Source organism: Dermacentor silvarum, chromosome 4 (assembly GCF_013339745.2).
Source record: "Dermacentor silvarum isolate Dsil-2018 chromosome 4, BIME_Dsil_1.4, whole genome shotgun sequence".
Classification (NCBI taxonomy): Eukaryota; Metazoa; Arthropoda; class Arachnida; order Ixodida; family Ixodidae; genus Dermacentor; species Dermacentor silvarum.
In genome coordinates, this window is record NC_051157.2 from 114174531 (window position 1) to 114184261 (window position 9731).

At 48.3% G+C, this 9731-nt stretch overlaps 2 non-coding genes across 2 annotated transcripts; both read right to left on the reverse strand.

The window, feature by feature from the left end:
- Positions 1-1073: 1073 nt before the first annotated feature.
- Positions 1074-1146, reverse strand: Trnak-cuu (transfer RNA lysine (anticodon CUU)). The gene has a single exon. It is a non-coding gene; the product is annotated as a tRNA-Lys (tRNA).
- A 6299-nt stretch (positions 1147-7445) lies between these two features.
- Trnak-cuu (transfer RNA lysine (anticodon CUU)) lies at positions 7446-7518 on the reverse strand. The gene has a single exon. It is a non-coding gene; the product is annotated as a tRNA-Lys (tRNA).
- Positions 7519-9731: the final 2213 nt, after the last annotated feature.

The following is a 9731-nucleotide window of genomic DNA, read 5'->3' on the forward strand; positions in this document are numbered from 1 at the left end:
GAAATTGATAGAGTAATTAAAAATTCACTAATTAAGTTTTTCACTGATTACCTTACGGCCCATATTGCATTTAGATTATGCCGCGCGTCCGGTTACGCTTGCGGCGCCAGTACGTCGAACCATCGGTCGAACTATAGCCGCTGTTGTTCTCGCCAACTTGCCATAACGTGTGTGCGCGTTCACGCTACGTCGGACTATATTTAGGCCTTTACGGAGCTTTGAAAGGAGACATTGCCGCCGTTGCCCGAGTTGGGCCTGGCTGCGAGTTTCAACCAAGTCTCACTACTGATCGCCGCAGTGTCTTCATAGGCATAAAAAAAGTTGAATAAACACTGTATTCATTGCAAACATGGCTGTATATCATTGCGAAACCACACCTCGGCCACAGCTCGACAATGGCCCTAACCAGGGCAGTGAAGCTTCGCTATCAACCAGGGTTAACCAAAGCTAAACCACACCATTTTTTTTCTTTTTAGTGACTCGTGAACAATAAGACGAATTTTAGTAGCGACGATTAGGTGTGACGCGTGGATTATATTATAACCCCACATGTGACGCTCGCAGGCATATTCGGTCGTTCCGACATCTATACTGGCACGTACACACTAGCGGCAAAACGCGCGCGGCGCGCCGCCGGCGGCAAAACGCAGCAGCGGCAGGGCGGCCACACCAACCGGCGGCGCGCCGCTGCGGCAATCACGTGACAGACTAGACTCCTCTCCCCTTCTCGAACTATCCGGGAGCTCACGCGTGCAGATGATAGTGCGAAACGAGAAACAAGCGGTCGGGCGGGTCCGCATGGCACCAGTTTCCCGCGCGCACGTCACGGAAGCGGGCCGCTCTCATTGGTCTCCTTCATCCGCGGCACGCGGCAAACCGCAAGAAATCGGTCCAGGAGCGATCCCTGCCGCGGCAACAAAAACCCGTTTCGCGGCTGCTTTCGCGGCGCGCGTCTTGCCGCCGGCGGCGCGCCGCGCGCGTTTTTCCGCTAGTGTGTACGAGGCATACCTCACGGTGATGAAAGTAGCAGACGAAATTAAAGGGAAAAAAGGCATGCGTCAACACAAAAAGACCGCCCAACGTGGGGCTCGAACCCACGACCCTGAAATTAAGAGTCTCATGCTCTACCGACTGAGCTAGCCGGGCGAACGAGGTATGCCTCAAACACGTGTTTGATGAGTAACACGAGAACAAGGTGAGAGCAGGAGCCAACGTTTCGACAAGTGGACTTGTCTTCTTCAAGGCCACTTGTCGAAACGTTGGCTCCTGCTCTCACCTTGTTCTCGTGTTACTCATCGTCTTGAATCGCCATCTCCCGCATTCCCCTTGTTTTCCCTGGATTTCTAAACACGTGTTTGGTAAGTTAGAAATCCAGGGAACACACACCAACATACTGTATGGTGTGTGTGCGTGCGTGCGTGCGTGCGTGCGTGCGTGCGTGCGTGTGTGTGTGTGTGTGTGTGTGTGTGTGTGTGTGTGTGTGTGTGTGTGTGTGTGTGTGTGTGTGTGTGTGTGTGTGTGTGTGTGTGTGTGTGTGTGTGTGTGTGTGTGTGTGTGTGTGTGTGTGTGTGTGTGTGTGTGTGTGTGTGGTCGTCTAGGGGCGCTGCAATAATGGCGCTATCACGTGGTTGTTTTTGTATTTCGCGGGCTTTCTTTAAAGGTAATTAGAAGAAGGTCCATCAATGGTACTTATAGTTAGTTGCAAACACACCAGTCAGCCATATTTAAATGTGATCTACAACTTTCGTATTGGCACTTTCTTGATGAAGCCAATATTTAAAAAGTTAGGCAATTAGTTTATACTAATTAACTGACTTTGCGAAACAAAAACAAAAAATACCGCAGACTAGGACACCGGATCTTCAACACCACTGAGTTGGTTTGAGCCTCCTAGCACACTCCGTCATTTTTAAAACAATGGCTACTTTTAGCTGGGACACCCTGTATACACAGCACGCATTGAGCAACAGAAAGCTGTATCGGGAGTTTTTCATGTTTCTCTAGAATTTTCTCATTGACACTTTTCATCTAACTATAATATTTGAGAAGTTGACTAATTAATTAAGATTAATTATGCAAACCTTTAGTTTCAGCGGGTTCATCGTAATTGGGAAATCGACGCGAGCTCTCCGTACAAGCCACATATCAACTTTTAGATCTCAAAAAATGCGATTACCCGCGGTACTGCAGTACGACGAATTTCGGCTATCAGAGCGCGCGAAACCGAAACTGGGAGGCTGCAGCGAGCGCAAAGCCGCGCCTCTCGAGGTGACGTCATAGGATAAAGAACCAACTTTGCTGAGTGACGTTCTGCTCGGTGACGTTCTGCTTACGTTACCCAGCGTTGCCAGCGCGCTGCGACAGCTCGAAGCTATACGAGAAGATACCGATCTGTGGCTACGAACCTTCCTCCATATCTACATGTATACGACGTTCGGAACTAGATGCCGCCGTATATACGGTATTTCGCAAACACTTATGGTGGCTATGAACAATGGTAATCTTGTACGCTCGCTTTCGTTGGCGAGGCAGTTTGTCGGCTTTCTGAGCGTTGTGCGACCGCTGCGAATAGATCTGCATGCGCTGATTCGGCACCACACCTTAACTTTGGTGGCCGACACCCGACGACTCACAGCTCCGAATAGGCTTAACGGGATGACAGCGTGGCCAACCTCCTTGACCGTGGCCACGTGTAGCCACGATGTGATAACGGCCGCAAGTCGTTCCGGAAAGCTTGTCGCTAAAAGAGCCTATACAGTAACTCTAGTCGCTAATATGCAGGGTGATCATTTTTTAAGTTATACGATTTTTTTTATATCGCCTGAGGCAGATAGCATAATTCTTGTCAGCTGTATTATTCGAAGAGGCGGATATTACTAGCACGAGAAATCGAAACACATGTTGAACTTATTAAGGAAGATTCACTAATAATTGCCTTCTTAATTAATTACTTTGTGGCACATATATTGCAATTTACGAATTGTAGCAGATGGTTTTGCAAGACGTATCCACTTAAAATTAATTTCCAGGTTTCGAGACCAGTTTCGAGACATTTACCAGTTTCGAGATATTTCTCAAGGTGCGAGACGAAATACATGGGCGTTCCAGTTACGTTTGTAATGATGATGTATGGTGTTTAATGGCGCAAGGGCCTGGTATGGCCAAAGAGCGCCAGGCCAGTGTTGAGGAGTTGACAATGGAGCAATGAATTGCGAAATGTAGATGTGTCGTATATATATAGCTGTAAAAGGGCCTAAAAACAACCGTTGTAAAATGCGTAAAATGTATACGCAATAAAATTATGGCAATGGCTAATGAGGTGCACTATATACGATCACGAAACAAATTGTAAGATAATGACGATAGACGAAAATATATCACAGATAAATCTTTTTAAAAAGCACTACTGCCTTGACAGACCCTTTGAAAACGTAAGGGCCTGGAGGCGCGTGCTATGCAAAACTACTATCGCGGCGACATCCTCTGAAGAGAGCACGCGCTACGAAACTATTGGGCAAATAACATGCAGCACAACATCGCTCAGAAAATCCAGAACAGCTTTGGTGTTAAACAGAGGTTCGTCGCCAAGAAACATAGCGGGGTGGAGAGGGAGACGGTACTGGTACGCTAGAGGGAAGTGTCTTTTTCTCTCTCTTTCGGCTTCCCTGCACTCCACGAGCACGTGGAGCACGGTAAGCCTCTCTCCATATCTACCACAGGTTGGCGGGTCATTTCCAGTTAAGAGAAAATTTTGGGTGCCGTATGTATGTCCTATTCACAGGCGAGAGAATAGGACATTAGTTCTTCGTATTTTCGTAACGGGATGCCAGGGACCTATCTGTGGCTTAACTAAGTGGAGCTTATTGTTCGCTCTTATTGTTCGTATAGCGCTGCCAGTGGCTTCGAAGTTTCTTTCTCAAGTAGGGCTTGAGATCTGTGGCAGGGATAGAAGCGGTAGGGTTAAGGGCTCGCGATGTAGTTGATGTGGCCATTTGATCAGCCAGAACATTGCCCTCGATGCCTCTATGGCCAGGCACCCAGCATATAATAATATGCTGGTGAGACAGGTATGCCTTGCACAGAGCAGAATACAGTTCAATAAGTACGGGGTTTTTGTGTCTATGTAGAGTCATGACGGCTTCCAGTTACGTTTGTGCTTCTATGCACAAAAGAGCGTATAAGTAGAGCAACAGTGCATTTTTACGGCGAGTTTGATATGGCGCATATCTCCAAACTGGTGTCATTCTGGAAATTCATTCATTCCGAGTGGATACACCTTGCAAACATCACCGGCTATACAGTTCATAAATTGTCATATGTGCCGTAAATTAATTAATTAAGATAATTAGTGATGTTTCTTAATTAGTTGAATATGTGCTTCGATTTCTCGTGAAAGTAATGTACGTCCGCCTCTCTGAATAAACCAGCTCAATTAAGAAGTAGAATTATGTTATCCGCAACAGAGGATATTTAAAAATTCCTTAAACCTTACAAATTAAAACGACGAATTATTGGAACGTGCACTGTTCGGTTCGTACATCCGAGCAGGGGCGGATCCAGGTTTTTTCTGAGGGGGGGTCAGCTTCTGTCAATGATGATGATGATGATAGTAGCCTTTCTTATTTACCGAAATTTACCGTTTTTCCTCACGATAAACCCGAATTTTATACGGCTAAAGCAACACCTGTAGCCCTCCGTGGTGGCTCAGTCAGCTCAGGCGTTGAGCAAGAGATCGCGGGATCAAATCCCGGCCGCGGCGGCCGCATTTCGATGGAGGCGAAATGCAAAAACGCCCGTGTTCTTGCGTTGTAGTGCAGGTTAAAGAACCCTATGTGGTCAAAATTAATCAGGAGCCTTCCACTACGGCGTGCCTCATAATTAGAACTGGTTTTGGCGCGTAAAACCCCAGAAAGAGGAAGAAGACCTGTAGTGAAGCCAGGTATCGGTTTCTCCGAGCTTATAGGAAAAGGACGTTACCCAATACAGCCATGTGCTTGGCGGCTGCGCCTGATAATACAGGGTGTTCAAAACTAAGCTTTATGGTTTTCTTAAAGTTAGGCACTGGGAGGCACGCGAAGACCACCTGTACAAATAAGTTATGTGGCTAGGGGGGCACAAAGTGAGTTGATAATTATCGCTGTGAGCAGCCCAATTAACTAAAATTCAACAATTATTTTTTGTTGACTGCAATAAGTGGGTATGTTTGTATTGAAAACTTAGAGACAGTCGAGTTTCTACACAGTATCAGTCGGAAGAATTATTCTAGCGTGTCCGTGCTCCGAGATAGCAGAATAATCGAGAATAAAGACGCGACAATTCTCATGAATTACCGTGAATGATCATGAAGCTCAGTGACCACTTCTGTGGTCACTTCTGTGAAGGGATGGCGGTGCCATCTTCTCTCGTGAGTCGTGGTGTTGTGTTGACTAGAGGAACGTTCTTGAATAGGGGCGTAACGCTCCGCTCCAACGCAGCAACCACTACGCTGGTTGTTTACGATATGCGAATCACCGCGTATGAAGACTCAAGACGCCACCTATAAGAATAACGATGTGGCGTAGTAGGCGAGAGCGCGAGCCAGCGTCTTCATGTTTTGTTTCCCACGCAACGTCATCCTTTTACACAAGGCGCGCACTGCTCCCATTTCTCTTACGTCATCCTAGGCCCGCGCGCTGGCGTTGGCCGCTGACGTCACGCTCCCCCACTTCGCAGCCGCGGCTCGAGGCTTCGCCCCGCTCCGCGAGAACGCCCACTCAGATAAACGGATCCGGCGGGCTTGAGCCTCCTATGCTTAATGTACGACAATAAAACTGCGAAGTTACAATGAAAAACTTGTAGCGTACGAACGGCACTGTGCTCGTACTGGATATTGTCAACGTGTAACTGTGATCACAATGAGTGCTACAGTTAAAAAAAAGTTGCCTATGCGTAGTTCTTAGTTTAGCTGTTAGTTGTTATTATTTATATATGAACACTTCAGCAAGAGATCTCTTTCATTAAGCAGGTTGGTCGCGGAACCGATGACAGCCAATGAGGCAACCGTTGACACCCCAAGGGGAAACTAAGTTAATCAGGCGCGAAGGCGCTCGAGCGGACCTCGGCGTGTTTGGCAAAAGGGACGTCCCCTCGATCATTCGACGCCACCGACGGGACGAGTAAGGCACGGCAGGCACCAGGAGGTCCAAGGTGTTCATGAGAAAAAGTTGCAGTGGCTTATCTCGGCTATGCCAGGATATACGTAGCGTTAGCAAACGTTCAGCTGATTATTCTTAGCTTATTCTTAAGATTATTCTTAAGATAAGATTATTCTTATGAGTCAAGCTTCTCCGTTCTTCTGCGCTGTTGAGCAGCATTTGCGCTCTCCTTCTCCATGGCTATACCACACAGGCAAACGCCAGTCAGAAGCGCAGCGGCTCCAGCGCACTGCCTGCACAGCGAGCGCGCGCCGGCGCCAGTGCGTCTACCACGGCTACGACGTCACTCCTCTGGAATGCGCAGACCGGCGGCGGTGATCCGCGCGCGGCGGCGGCGGAGTGCGCGAGAGGTGCCGGCTCCGGTAGCTCCGGTAGAGCTCCGGTATATTCCGGTGCGCAAGCCGTGTGACATCACTGATCCTTGCGCATGCGCAGCACGGCTCTTGATGTGCCTCGCGAAACGGGCTTGGCTAGGCCAGTGTAGCTAACGCTACAAAAATAACTACGGCAACTTCGCGACACCACACTCCTACGGAATACAACTAAGCTTGTGAGCGAGCTAGCTTTACTTCTACATGGCTGATACCACTGGTACTCGCCAAAAATACTTTTGAAGAATGCTGGTGGCCATTTTTTTTTTTTTTTTTGCGACAGGGCAATCCCCCTGTTACAGTGTACTGTACCCCTGTCAGCGAGAGGGCGATGCAGAAATCTGAGGGGGGGGGGGGGGTCAGGACATCCGGACATCCCCCCTGGATCCGCGCCTGCATCCGAGTATTCGATCGCATACCCCTAGTATTTACACACGTGTCACACACGTGTCACATATAACTAAGTTGGTTATTTATTAACTCTATGCTTGAATCGCATATCGCTTCCGTAGTCGAGACATCGCACATGTGCCGACGTGAGTGCGTCCGTATAAACATAAATTTGCATTGCATGAAATTAAAGTTGTGATCTATTTAGTGCGGTGCCATAAACAGTTCTCTCTCTTCCCCTAACTTTGTAGTGAAAAATCATTTCTGAAATGTTACAGCTAGGGCAGCCTCAAAGTTTGGTAGAATGAGCGCTTTTAGCAACCGATCACGCATCTGAAAAGAAATATAAAGAAAAAAAATATTTGGGGAACACGAAAATTGCTTTCAAACCATTGCTACGCGTGGATTACTAGAGTTAAAAAAGAAAAAAAAATATACGCGAAACTTGAAACAACTTTTAAAAAGAAATTCTGCAAAAAAAAAAAAAACACGCCCAACGTGGGGCTCGAACCCACGACCCTGAGATTAAGAGTCTCATGCTCTACCGACTGAGCTAGCCGGGCGAACGGGTTCCGGAGCACAAAAAACTCTTGAATAGACTGTAGAGAAAAAAAAAAAAAGAGGTGAATGACAAAGGGAAGCAAGTGAACTTTCGCACACGATATTTCTCCATCCTCAGCACTCTCAGTACAAATGCAACCGCTCGGACGGCTCAATCCGCTGAAAGTTCAAAAATCATTTCTCATTAGGGAGCACGTTTGCGCGCATTGTATGCGATTCCGAATCCGAAGCGCTAAATCCGAAGCGCTAAAGCCTGGTTAAAAAGTCCCCACATTTCTCTCTCGCACCCACTGCTCCTCGGAGAAATCAAATTTTGATGTATTCGTCCATATGTCGACGTTACATGAAAAGCACGGCCGCTGCGTAAAAAAAAAAAAAAAAATGGTGCGGCCTGCCGCGTATTTTGTCCAGCGGCTGTGACAGAAGCAACAACAGATAACGCTACCGTTTAGTTGGTTTTAAGGTCTATGGTTGTCCAAATCACCAATTCATAGGGTGGCGCCTCTGGATCTAACACCAGAGTCTTTAAAGCCCCAACCAGACGTACGCGTTGGAACGCGTCCGCAGGCGCCGTGCGCCTGAGAGAGATTGTGGTTGTGAAGAGGAAGAGGCAGAAAATAGCGCCTCTTCCTCCTCACAACCACAATCTCTCTCAGGCGCACGGCGCCTCCACCGGACGCGTTCCAACGCGTACGTCTGGTTGGGGCTTAAGGCTACGCTTTTGCTGGGTGAATGTGCCGTACGCGATTGCGGGAGCCGAAAACACGTCACAGACGTCGGGTTTTATTATAATACGTATCATCATTACGTATCAATGTAGTATCATTATAATACAGGAAAATCGCAATTTGCGCTAGCGCACCACCTTCTGCCAGTGCGGGCCGGGGAAAAAAAATGTCACAGTTTCGCCCTAAGGGCGAAGCAATGAATGCGATAGCAACACAGCAATGTCATACGAAGTAAGGTGAGCGGCTTTGGTAGCAACAACACGCAGAACTGTTGTCGACGCCATCGGCGTTTTGCCCGCGTTCGCTCAAAATGCGTGCGGCGTTGGTGACTGTTGCCGGAGCCTCTGATATAAATAGGCACTGCGTGCCGCAGCTAAACGTCGCCTCCCTTCCCTCCCCCTCCCCCACGGCCTCTCGCTCGTTGGAAGAAGGCGCGTTTGCTCTACATACATGGTGATTGTGAAGGAGAACAGAGACGCCTACTTCTGCAGCCCTTAAGCGAGCACGGCGCAGAACGCGCGTTTGTTCTCCGCCGTGCGTTCACTCCCCGTGAAAGACGCGCCCCTCGCACCCTTTCACTCGCACATACAGCGTTCGGCGCGCGGCGCCGATTTCTTCTCCAAATGACGTCATACGGAACCTCACGGCGACGGCGACGGCGACAGCGACGGCGACGCCGACGGCAGAAATCTGCTTTTGAGTGTCCATATAATTGCTATCGCAATAAAATTTGCCGCGTATCTGCGTGCTTCGCTGCAAATGTCGTCGAAAGACGATAGTCTTCTGCCGGCCGTACTAAATGAGTGCTGGTCTGATCCGCGGCCACCCGTGATGCTGTTCTCGTACCATTTCCGTCCTGGCATGAAGGTTTGTTTGAGCAGATGTCATTTTACCGCATTATTTCATCAAGCGGCCATTTATGTTTTGCTCGCCTCAGACAGCGCTTGCTTTATGTTGAATCGGCCGCATCTGGCTGGCATTGATAAAATTGAGGAGGCGCTGCGTGAGACATGGGCGCCATCTGGCAATACATCGGGAAACATGAGCTTGTGCAGAGGGTTTCCTTCCTCCATGGCAGAGGGCGCTCGTCGGCGCGCAGTCGGGGAACGTTCGTCGGCGCGCATAGCATGGCATTTTCAGCGCAGCTTAAGAAACTAGGGTCTTTAGAGTTACGTATCTATGTATTTTCTATTAAAGGAACACACCTCCTAATACTTACCTAGTAATGTTGCGCCTCAGATATGCGTAATATTTACTTTGTGATCGATAACGTTCACAGGTATGAACAGCCGTACCAGTTTAAGTAGTGTGGGCGGTAAGCAAGTGGTCCAACTTTGGCTGGGTGGCTGAATCGGGTGACAGACAGACAAACAGACAGACACACAGACCAAATTTTCAGCGTTTAAGTTCCCCAAGAAAGACTATCGTCTTTAAAAGAAATTGCTTAAAACCTTGGCAACCTTTAGGGGATGGGGTGCCCGCATCAT